This window comes from Citrus clementina, unplaced genomic scaffold (genome assembly GCF_000493195.1).
Source record: "Citrus clementina cultivar Clemenules unplaced genomic scaffold, Citrus_clementina_v1.0 scaffold_8, whole genome shotgun sequence".
Taxonomy (NCBI): Eukaryota; Viridiplantae; Streptophyta; class Magnoliopsida; order Sapindales; family Rutaceae; genus Citrus; species Citrus x clementina.
In genome coordinates, this window is record NW_006262022.1 from 11,855,130 (window position 1) to 11,868,026 (window position 12,897).

The 12,897-nt window shown below is 36.8% G+C and overlaps 1 long non-coding RNA gene across 1 annotated transcript; it reads right to left on the bottom strand.

The window, feature by feature from the left end:
• Positions 1-231: 231 nt before the first annotated feature.
• Positions 232-1,149, bottom strand: LOC112096217. Its single transcript, XR_002904318.1, has 5 exons — positions 1,074-1,149; positions 875-970; positions 702-789; positions 442-569; positions 232-312 (listed from the first exon to the last, which is right to left on the bottom strand). It is a non-coding gene; the product is annotated as an uncharacterized LOC112096217 (long non-coding RNA).
• Positions 1,150-12,897: the final 11,748 nt, after the last annotated feature.

The window sequence follows — 12,897 nt, forward strand, 5'->3', positions numbered from 1 at the left end:
TAATTATAATTTATTGATGAATTTCAGTTTACAAATTTAATTAATTAATAAAATGAATATCATCAAAAAAATAAAAACAATTATATTAATTAACATTCATTCAATCCGACAAATTAATTTTAAAAGGGATACATCTAGTATCTAATGTGATCACCACCAATACATAATAAAACATCCCAAATTAAAAAAAATCATCCAAAAATATAAAACAACATTTAAATTCCTTGATAGGTCCTCTTCACAGCTCCTTCACTTTAATTCCATTCAACAATAAATGATTCCCCATCTTTACTTGTCCCACATGAAAAGAGCCTGCAGTATCCACCCACCAATATAGTAAGGAGAAGTGACACAAAAACAAAGCCATTCAAGCATGAGCCCATGCAACAACAAATAGCATAATACTGGAAACACAAGTAGAATTGAGCCCAACATATTAACCTTGTACCATCAGCACTGTAGGCCATTGTTGTGCACCAGTGGCCGGAAGCTTCGTAATTAACTCGAGATCCCAAATTGTCATACAATCAAGCTTTAATCTTTCCATCAAGTGCCGTTGAAAAGATGAACTAAACATAAAATCAAAAACAGAGGATCAAGGACTAGAAAATATAGAACAAAATAGACACAGCAGGCAAAATAAGCAAGAAAATCTCCAACAATGTAACCAAGACAATGAAGCAAAAATATAACACAGCTACCTGGATATTTTCCTTGGCAGACAAAATAAATAGGAACCCCGTGGCCATCAAATATATACTGCTTCGCACCATTAGTAGCATCCCACACCTAAATTTACAGACCAAATCAGTAAGGAATAGCAACTTATATTCCACAAATAAACATGAAGAAAAATCATATAGAAAAAAAAAACCTTTGTAGTTTTGTCGTCACCAAAGGTTATCACGCAAAGTTGCTTATTTGGATGCGAGAAAGCAATATCATTTACTCCACCAACGTGAGTATCAATCTGCATAACAAATTTTAGAATCATTTACATATGGGAAACTCAAATAAAATAACAGAAAGGTCAAAAAACTGGACACGCATATAACTTAACAATGAATACATACCTACAAGTGCTGTCGAACTTCATCTCCCCCATTATATGAAGGGACAATATCCACCGTCCACCTGATTTTATCCACTTTTTCAAAAATACACAAATCTTAATTTTTTTGGTTGAATTCCACTTAAAGTAACATTTTCTTACACTCACCCACTCCCGTGTTCACGCTGTTAAAATTTCACTGATGTCACAGGGATAAATTTGTCATTTGACCCTTCTTCATACCTCTCGAAATGCTTTGTTTCAGCATAATTAAATTCTTTGTTTCACAATCAGTCGCAGAGATCGAAGAAAGTAAATGGCATTGGGATGGGGAATCAATTGCAATAATCGTTCTAATTTGGATAATCATCATGTGTAGCTAGAATTTAATCAATAATCGTTTTAATTTCAAGAATAAACCATGTGGAGATGTCGTTATTTTGTTACAGTGGTTTGGTAGCTTGTTCAAAGTCACCTGGATTCTTCGTTTTCCTTGGAATAGACTTGCGCTTTTATTTTGTTGTGTGTAATAAAGTCAACATGCTTACCTTTATTTGCAATTAGATTGATATCACCATTTTAGCCGTTGTTGAAGGAGATCCAGAAAGAAATTACCCGTGACGGTGGCGTGGGTGATTGTAATTGATTAATTGCAGCCGCGCGCTTTGAGAAATCCTCAAGGAAAATGAAGGACTCAAATGTTGGGAATGTGGCGTATCTTAGGTCAGTCCTCTCCTGTCTCCTTTCTGTAACGTACTTTTAAAATAGGACATCCCGCAATCCCCAAACTCTGGAGTGTTGTCTTTTGAAGAAGGTGATCGGGCAGTGCTTTTAATTTAGGGCATCCCTGAGTTAACAAGAAAGAAAGACGCGGCATGATTATGATTTCTCCCTTTATTGCAGTCTCGAAATCCCACTCTTCTAGTGCATTCATAGCCCAAAATGTGAGCTGTTTCAATATGGGAAATGCAATAATTGAGGAGCCCTCCATATCACTTTCTACTCCCAGAAACTCATTACCCACTCTTGCCAAGAAAGAGCAATATCCCCAAAACCGTTTGCTGTTAGATTAATTTTATATTAATCTAATATATTTGGGGCCACACATGAAATAAATAAAATGTGTGTGCTATTATTTAATAAGCCAAGAATTAAGTGATCTATTTGAAGTTAATTAAATGGCTAACGGTATAATTGTTGTGGATTAAATGCATAGATACCAGAATTTAATCATCACTTTAATGAGGGGCTGAAGTAATAATTATTATCATAAATAATGTGACTGTTGGGTTTTCTAAAAGAAAACCAATAGTCATGATATTTATATAAAATGGATTATGGTCCCCAATCTCTCATAATCCTCTGTAATTCTCTAATCCTCTCAGAGATAATTCTAAACTAAAGAGAAAAAGAGAAGATTGGAAGTCCATCTCCTATACTCAAGAACCACTACGAATCACCATGGATTCAAGTACGCTTCCGCTTTCGTATTTTTTAGTAATTTAATCTAGATGTTATGAAGATTTAGGGGACAACATTTGCAACTCCTCCCAATCACCCTCCTCAAACTCTGACAGCAAGCCCCGCAGCCATTATTATCCACTGCTTTCACTCCACCATAAACATTTCAGTAGCAATCTCCATCGAAACTTTAACAGGCAACGCCATTTTCCCAGATTCCCTAGTCCAACAATATCTCCTTTTCCTTTCTTCACTATGCACCCAACCTCTCACCAATCTCCTTCAGTTTCTTTGCCGCCAATAGCTTGATCTCAATCGATGATTGTGCCACCAGCAGCTCGAGCCTGAAGATCGACCATCCATCATTGACCTCCTGTGGCTAGCTACGACTTCTTCAGTTATTAGATTGAGTTTGGGATAAGGTTTCGGCCAACCACTTTTTTTTTGCATTTATTTAGGGCAAAATTATAATTTTATATTTGGGGTAAAATAGTCATTTGATCAATTTTCCGTTAGTTCTCTTAACTGCATGCAAACGAAGGTGGATGGATGCAAGAAAACCTTACTTTAGGTGGAGCGTTGATAAGTGCATATTTTTCATATATTTTACTATTAATTTCTCTATCTTTTTCTTGTTTTGGTCTTAAATATTCTAGTTATTTTAGTTAATTTTTAATTTAGTAAATTATATTTTATTATGTTAATTTTTATATTTTGTTATTTTAGGTGTATTTTGGGAATAATTTGTGCTTAAAGGGATCAAAGCTAGAGAGAGTTGAAGATTGTTGATGCTCGCTGCCGTGGTGATAAAGTCGAAAGGAGAATCGGGAGAAGAGAAGAGCAGCAGCTGCAGGTTTGGAGCAAAACTGATCCAATTCGGCAAGAAGAAAAAAAATCAGCAGCCGAAATTCAATTGAAGAAAAAGGCAGCCGCTTGAATTAATTTCCATGACTGGTTTTATCAATTTCCTTATTCACAATTCAATTATGTTAGGCTAAATTTTTATTTGGTTGAGGGTGAATTCAAAACCCTAAACATGATATGCAATTAAATTTAAATTCTATCATTCAATTTATTTAATTGAGATTGTTTATGTTCTTCTATAATTAATGTTCATGGTTTATTCTTGTTTTATTTAAGTGGCCAATTAGATAGAACTTGAATAAATTTTATTGCTAGATTAAAATTCTTGATCCGTAATTGTCTTGATATTTTAATCATTAGTAGCAGGTTGGAATTAATGATTTCAATTGGAGAACATAACCTAGGTTAAATAATCCGAGCTTGTGTGTTTATTGCCTAGATCAATCTAATATCTTTCTTTGTTTAATGCTTCCATTATCTTAAATTTAAAGAGCTTATTTTAAATTATTTAATGGTTAGAGATTAGGTGAAGAGCTTATTTTACCTAACGACACACTAAGGAAAGATTGAGACTAACAGAGCTTATTGTTGTCTATGGTTGATAGTTTCAATATAAATTGATAATAGAATTGATATATTATGTGCATGTTTGGTGGTGGCGAATGATCCTTTAACCAAAGTTTTCATCATTATTATTTCTTTCTCCTTTAATTAGAGTTTTTATTAAATTCTTATTCGTAATTTTAATTTCTCTATTTCTTACTATTTAGTTAAAAATTCATAAACCCCTCTTTTATTTTTAATTGGTATTTTCTTTAGTTAGACTAATTTATATTATTATTACTATTATTTTATTTTAAATCTTGCTTTGGAGTTAATAATAAATATAACTAGCATAGTCTCTGTGGGATCGATCCTTACTCGTTCTGTACTAATTATTTATATTAGTGGTAAGGTTTTAAATTTGGTGCACCTTAACGACACTACCAAATTTTTGGCGCCGTTGCCGGGGACTAGCGTCTAGTTTGTTTATTATCACTCGTTTTATTTTATTATTTTTATTTTTATTTCTTTTCCCATTTTATTTATTTATTTTATTTTAATTAGTTATTTTTTGTTCTATATTTAGATTTTCATGAGCATAGAGGACATTCGATTGAAACTCGAACAACTTAGAGCAACCTCATCATATTCAGAACTCGATTTTGCCATCCACATTCCGCTCCCGAAGACAGAGCCAAGCAGCCCAGAACCCCAACCAATGGCTCAGAATAACAACCGAACACTTAAAGAGTTGGCAACTCCTAACTTGGACCAGCAACCCTTATGCATTGAGAATCCAAACACTCAGGTAAACTTTGAACTCAAATCTGGGATGATTCATCTTCTTCCTACTTTTCATGGTCTTGCAAGAGAGGATCCAAATAAGCACTTGAAGGAGTTCCATGTGGTCTGCTCCACAATGAAACCAGCCGGAGTTTCTGAAGAGCAAGTTAAGCTAATGGCCTTCCCATTCTCTTTGGCGGATTCAGCCAAGGAATGGTTGTACTATCTTCCCTCCGGTACTGTCACTACATGGAATGAGATGCGTCAGCTATTTTTGGAGAAATATTTCCCAGCATCAAAAGCTGGCAGCATTCGAAAAGAAATTTGTGGAATCCGACAGTATAATGGAGAACCGCTCTACGACTATTGGGAACGATTCAAAAAGCTATGTGCTAGTTGCCCTCACCATCAGATAAGTGATCAACTTCTTATTCAATACTTTTATGAGGGTCTACTATCTATGGATAGGAGTATGATTGATGCCGCTAGTGGAGGAGCACTCGTGGATAAGACACCAGAAGCAGCCCGAAATCTCATTGCTAACATGGTTGCTAATTCCCAACAGTTCAACACTAGGAACGATCTACTGCCGCCACCTAAGCGAGTCAATGAGGTAAGTACTACTTCTCTAGAAAAACAAGTTTCAAATCTTACTTCTTTGGTGCAACAATTAGCTCTAGGGCAACAAATGAGACCGTGTGGCGTATGTTCTATGGTCGGGCATGCGACTGACATGTGCCCTGCCATCCAAGAGGGTTCACATGAGCAAGCCAACGCAGTTGAGGGGTTCCTAGGCCAACCAAGACAAAGGTATGATCCCTATTCTAATTTTTACAATGAAGGGTGGAAGGATCACCCTAATTTTAGTTATGGGAACCAACAACATGGCATTTCTAATGTGGCACCGTCTCGACCACTGGGCTACCCCCAACACCGGGTGCAACAGCCTTACCAAGTTCGGCCACCTCCACCTCTTCAAAATCAAAGTACGTCTTTGGAAGATCTTGTAAAAGCTCCGCTACTAACTCTATGCAATTCCAACAGACTACCCAGACACAGCTCCAACATTTAGAGAATCAAATTGGCCAACTAGCCACATCTATGAGTAGGATAGAGGGTAGAACTTCAGGAAAGTTACCTTCTCAACCAGAAATTAATCCAAAGGAGAATGCTAGTGCTATGTCTCTCAGGAGCGGAAAGCAATTAGAACCATTATTAGCTAAGCCATCAAAAGTATCCACAACATTATCACCCTCTGTGACCAATTCCTCACCTGAGGCTCTTCCTTTAACAAGGAAAGATGATTCCCACTCGGTATTGCCAGTCGATCCATCTGGCCAGGTAAGTATCCCCTCACCTCGAATTAAGACTCTCTCCATTCCTCCACCATTTCCTAGTAGATTTAAACAATCCAAGAAAGAGGAGCAAGAAAAAGAGATCCTTGAGACCTTTCGTAAAGTAGAGGTAAATATTCCTCTACTTGATGCTATTAAACAAGTGCCGCGTTATGCAAAGTTTTTGAAGGAATTATGCAGCAACAAGCGAAAGTTGAGCGGTAACGAAAAGGTAAGTGTAGGAGAGAATGTTTCTGCTGTACTTCAAAGAAAACTTCCGCCTAAGTGCAAGGATCCAGGTACTTTCACTATCCCCTGCACTATTGGTAATACTAGATTCGAAAGATGTATGCTAGATTTAGGGGCCTCAATTAATGTTATGCCATATTCGATTTATAACTCCTTGAATTTAGGCCCAATGGAAGAAACTGGTATAATTATTCAATTGGCTGACAGATCTAATGCTTACCCGAAGGGGGTTATGGAAGATGTTCTTGTGCAGGTAAATGAATTGGTCTTTCCAGCTAATTTTTATATCCTTGAAATGGAGGATGAGTTGTCGCCCAATCCCACTCCTATTCTGTTGGGGCGGCCATTCCTTAAGACAGCCCGAACCAAGATTGATGTTCACGATGGAACCCTTACAATGGAATTCGATGGTGAAGTGATCCGCTTCAATATCTTTGAGGCAATGAGGTATCCCAGTGATGTTCATTATGTTTTTGCCATGGATGATATTAATACTTTGGTGCAGGATTTCTTTGAATTATCCGGTAATGACAGTTTTGAAATTGCCATAAGCAAGAATCTTACGAAAAATGATTCTAAGGAACATGCAAATTTGATAAAGTTGGATGATGAGGTAGAGGAAGCTATGGCGATCTTAGATGGAGCATTCACATTACGCACCAATGGGTATAATGTTTCTTACCTTGAATTGCCTTTATTAAACGAGAAACTTTTACCTTCAATTGTGCAGGCACCTACCTTAGAACTTAAACCACTCCCAGAACACCTGCAATATATTTACTTGGGTGAGAATGAAACACTTCCAGTCATAATTGCTAAAACCCTCACCCCAGTTCAACAAGAAAAGTTAATTAGGGTGCTTCGAGATCATAAGACGGCGATTGGCTGGACCATTGCCGACATTAAGGGAATTAGTCCTTCCATGTGCATGCATCGCATTTTGCTAGAGGAAGGGTCTAAACCAACGAGAGATGCACAACGCCGCCTTAATCCACCAATGATGGAAGTCGTAAAAAAAGAGATACTGAAACTCCTTAATGTGGGGATTATTTATCCCATTTCTGATAGTAAATGGGTGAGTCCTGTGCAGGTAGTTCCAAAAAAATCAGGCATCACAGTGGTCAAGAATGAAGAAAACGAGCTTCTGCCAACTAGAGTTCAAACTGGGTGGAGAGTTTGCATTGACTATCGTAAACTGAATGCAGCCACTCGCAAGGATCATTTTCCTTTGCCATTCATTGATCAAATGCTTGAAAGGTTAAGTGGTCACTCTCATTATTGTTTTCTTGATGGTTACTCACGTTATAATCAGATCGTTATCGCTCCGGAAGATCAAGAGAAAACAACATTCACATGCCCCTTCGGAACATTTGCTTACCGACGCATGCCGTTTGGTCTCTGTAACGCTCCTGCCACTTTCCAAAGGTGTATGATGAGTATTTTTTCTGATTATGTGGAGAACATCATTGAGGTATTTATGGATGATTTTACAGTTTATGGTGATTCTTTCGATAAATGTTTAGATAACCTTACACTTGTTCTTAAACGATGCATTGACACTAACCTTGTGCTTAATTGGGAAAAATGTCATTTTATGGTTAATCAAGGTATTGTACTAGGCCATGTTATTTCTGAAAAGGGGATTGAAGTTGATAAATCTAAGATAGATCTTATACGCTCCTTACCACCTCCCACTAGTGTGAGGGAGATTCGTTCTTTTCTTGGTCATGCAGGTTTCTATCGCAGGTTTATCAAGGACTTCTCCAAGATAGCTTTACCTCTCTGCAACTTACTTCAAAAGGATGCAACGTTTGACTTCAATGAAGAGTGCCAAAGAGCTTTTAAGAAGTTAAAAGAAGTTTTGACATCGGCCCCTGTGATTCAACCACCAAACTGGGATTTACCATTTGAGATTATGTGCGATGCCAGTGACTATGCTGTTGGAGCCGTGTTGGGCCAGCGTGTGGGCAAGCTTCCTCATGTCATCTATTATGCCTCTCGTACATTGAATGATGCACAACTTAACTACTCCACCACAGATGATGAGAACCATCAAGGGACCATTAAAACTTCAAGTGATCCTTTGCACATTCATGGAGGCCCAATTACAAGAGCAAGAGCCAAAAAGATGCAAGCTGCTTTAAATGGATTAATTGAGAAAATATGGATTGAAAATGCAATTCAAGATGCAAGACATCATGAATTGGGCTTGAAGAGAAGACAAGGCATTGTGGGTATTATTCAAGTCATTGGGCAGCCAAATACACAAGTTGTATCAAATGCAGAAAGGTCAAATTCGGAATAAAAACTGTATTGATTGAGCCAGAATTAAAATGCAAGCTATATACCATTGGAAAAATAATTAAGTTAGCTTTCCAATAAATTTTACAGAGCTGGATTTGGAGTTCTCTAGAAGGAGTTATGACCAATTCTTTACAGCTTGTTCAGACTTGGGATTTTCAACGAATCCTTTGTTTTTCAACTTATTTGTTTGTTTTGTTTCAAGCTTGTCAATGTGTAAGGTAAGTCTACCATCAATGATGGTGGGCTAACATTAAGTTTGTCAATGATAGCATTAATTATAGTAGGCTAGCATTAAGTTTGTCAAAGATAGCATTGATCATGGTGGGTTGGTGAAGACTTTTGAAACATCTTTTGACAAACTTACTTGGAGGGTTGTTCCAATGTTTCCATTTGTATTTTTAGGATCTTGGGTTCCTTTTAGCCTATTTAAATTCAGCAACCTTGGTATGTAAGGAGATTAATGTTATTTTGAATTTGAAAGATTATTCTTTCTTTGGTTTTTTTGAGAACTATTGAACTTATCAAGAATTTACATTCTTGTGGTGTTCCAAATTTAGACTTATCACTCACCTTCTCATCTTTTTCTTGAGTGTGGCGTTAATACCCTTCTCTATACCTTTGGTTCATGTTTTCTTAAGCATTGGGTCAAGGTTTTTGTTTGCCATAAATCTGTTTAGAACTTTCTTGGGAAGTTGAAACTACAAATTAAGTGTAGGATTGAAAGTTTAATTGTGGGATTCGTATCAACAGAGAAAGAACTTTTAGCAGTTATCTTTGCCTTAGAGAAATTTCGTTCTTATTTAATTGGATCTAAGGTAATCGTTTACTTTGACCATGCAGCTATTAGGTACTTGCTCACCAAAAAAGATGCCAAACCGTGCCTTATACGATGGATACTTCTATTGCAAGAATTTGACATAGAGATTCTAGATAAGAGAGGTTCTGAGAATTTGGTGGCAGATCATTTGAGTCGACTTACCTATAACGAAGATGCACTTCCATTGCATGAGAACTTTCCAGATGAGCAGTTATTACATGTAGGTATAGTTACTCCTTGGTATGCAGATATTGTCAATTACTTGGTTACCAGGACAGTACCGAAAGAGATAACCCGTGCACAAAAGGCCAAGATCAAGAGTGATGCCAAGTACTATGTGTGGGATGAGCCATACTTGTGGAAGCATTGTTCTGATCAAGTTATTAGAAGGTGCGTACCCGAAACTGAATTTACTTCTATTCTCACCTTTTGTCATACTTTGGCTTGTGGAGGACATTTTGGACCAAAGAGAACAGCCCTTAAGGTACTTGCAAGCGGTTTTTATTGGCCATCACTATTTAAGGACGCATATTTGTTTTGCAAATCTTGTGATCGCTGTCAGAGAACAGGTAATTTAGGACCTAGAAATCAAATGCCACAATCTCCCATTCTTATAGTTGAGATTTTTGATGTTTGGGGCATCGACTTCATGGGACCATTTCCTTCATCGTTTGGTAATCTCTATATTGTTCTTACGGTTGATTATGTTTCAAAATGGGTGGAAGCAAAAGCCACCCGAACTAACGATTCTAAGGTTGTGGTAGATTTTATAAAGAGTAACATCTTTACAAGGTTTGGAACACCAAAGGCAATTATCAGCGACAGAGGCACTCACTTTTGTAACAGGTCAATAGAAGCCCTCTTTCGAAAATACAACATCACTCACAAGGTGTCTACATCCTACCATCCACAAACTAGTGGGCAAGTTGAGGTGTCTAATAGGGAAGTGAAATCAATCCTTGAAAAGACAGTTAATCCAAATAGAAAGGACTGGAGCTTACGGCTTGATGATGCACTTTGGGCATATAGGACAGCATACAAAACTCCTATCGGTATGTCACCCTACAGGTTGGTATATGGTAAGCCTTGTCATCTTCCAGTGGAACTTGAACATAAAGCATGGTGGGCTGTGAAACAATGTAACATGGAACTGGACGTTGCCGGTCAACACAGAAAGCTCCAATTGCAAGAATTAGAGGAAATTCGAAATGATGCCTATGAGAGTTCACGAATCTATAAGGAAAAGACTAAGGCTTTTCATGACAAGCAGATCTTGAGAAAGAATTTTGAAGTTGGACAGGAAGTTTTGCTATTTCATTCTCGCCTTAAGTTGTTTCCAGGTAAGTTACGTTCTCGATGGGTTGGGCCTTTTGTTGTTATTAATTTTTTTCCTCATGGTGTAGTTGAGATCAGGAGTTTAAAGACAGGTAAAGAGTTCAAAGTTAATGGTCATAGGTTGAAGCCTTACTATGAAAATTTTCAAACACTCAATGTAGATGAGGCTCCACTTTATGAACCTGCGTACGTTGATGACTGAAACTTGAGAACCAGGTCAGGCTGAGGACAATAAACCAAGCGCTTATTGGGAGGCAACCCAATGGCTGGAGAAAGGATTTTGAGAGCACGCCATAACAGATTTGATTTTTCTCCTTCTCATTCTCATTTACTTTACCTACGTTGTGTTGAATTTTTTTTGTTTTTGTTTGTGTGTCTCATCTCATTTTCCCATGTTTAATTCTGTCTTTTGTTAGCTTAGGCTTCCATTGAGGACAATGTAAGAATTAAGTGTAGGGGGTGGATTTCGAACTTAGTTTTTGTTACTTCATCATTTTCTTTTTCTAAAAAAAAAAAAATTGTTTTGAATATTAGCCAGTGATAAGAATTTGATTGACAATGAATATGGTTCTTAGAAAGGGTTGAATATTACCTTAGTTTATACTTGATTCTTGTGTTGATTTCCTCTTAATTGAGATTCTTTAAACCATGAGCACTAATATCAATTCTTTCATAATTTTGACTTAGAATTTGAGATTGACGCAGTCTGAGTTAAGAATTTTAGATTGAGTAAATGACTGTTTGTCTTGATTCTTATCTCCACAATACAGTGTAGTATACAGAGGCACCATAGTCAGAAATAGCTACCTATAACCCTTAAGAGTGAAGCTATCCTTGAGTAATTTGGGCCTATGTACCACCAGCATGTAGAGGATAATCTACCATGAGAAGAAGGCTACCTTAAGGGGTAGAGTGAAAGCTCCTGACTAAAAAAAAAAAAAAAAATGCACACAAATGCCTGTAAAAGAAGAAAAAAAATTTGGAGATCAAGATGATAAGATTAGTTTGACCTACTCTTTTCTTTGTTCAAGGCAAAGGCTGTTGATATTGAAGATTTTGGGAATGAATTTTAATTGAATTGATTCACACACACACTATGAGAATCAAAAGAGAGATGGGATTGACTATTGAATTAAAGTTAGAACTTCGATAATATTTGAAATTTTCTTTGAGCTATATGATTTATGCAATCTTTGAGGCTAGTTTTATTTTAAATTCCTTTGTTCTTTTTCTGCTAAAATAAAAAAAAATGCAATGATGTTTGTGGGTATCATCGCTGAAGCCCTCACGAGACTATAACTCGTCCACTAGGGCCGCCTAGGGGTTTAAAGGCTTGTTGCATACGCTAAATGCAATCGTGATTTCCTACGAAAGTGGTTTAGTTTAGGTTTTCTTTTTATTTTTTGTTCTAGGTTTACTCGAGGACAAGCAAAGGGTAAGTGTGGGGGAATTTGATAAGTGCATATTTTTCATATATTTTACTATTAATTTCTCTATCTTTTTCTTGTTTTGGTCTTAAATATTCTAGTTATTTTAGTTAATTTTTAATTTAGTAAATTATATTTTATTATGTTAATTTTTATATTTTGTTATTTTAGGTGTATTTTGGGAATAATTTGTGCTTAAAGGGATCAAAGCTAGAGAGAGTTGAAGATTGTTGATGCTCGCTGCCGTGGTGATAAAGTCGAAAGGAGAATCGGGAGAAGAGAAGAGCAGCAGCTGCAGGTTTGGAGCAAAACTGATCCAATTCGGCAAGAAGAAAAAAAATCAGCAGCCGAAATTCAATTGAAGAAAAAGGCAGCCGCTTGAATTAATTTCCATGACTGGTTTTATCAATTTCCTTATTCCCAATTCAATTATGTTAGGCTAAATTTTTATTTGGTTGAGGGTGAATTCAAAACCCTAAACATGATATGCAATTAAATTTAAATTCTATCATTCAATTTATGAATTCGGTCAACTAGCATTATAAAAGGAGAGCAGCTACTGGACGGAAGGGAGAAGAGGGAGAGCAGGGGCTGATCCAATTCGGCAAGAAAAAGAAAAAGCCAACAGCCGCTGGATGGAAACAGAGGAGGGCAGACGCAATTGGAGCAAGAGAATTTGAGATTGCAGCTGCAAGAAGGAAAAAAAACAAGGAAGACGCCAGAAGGAAT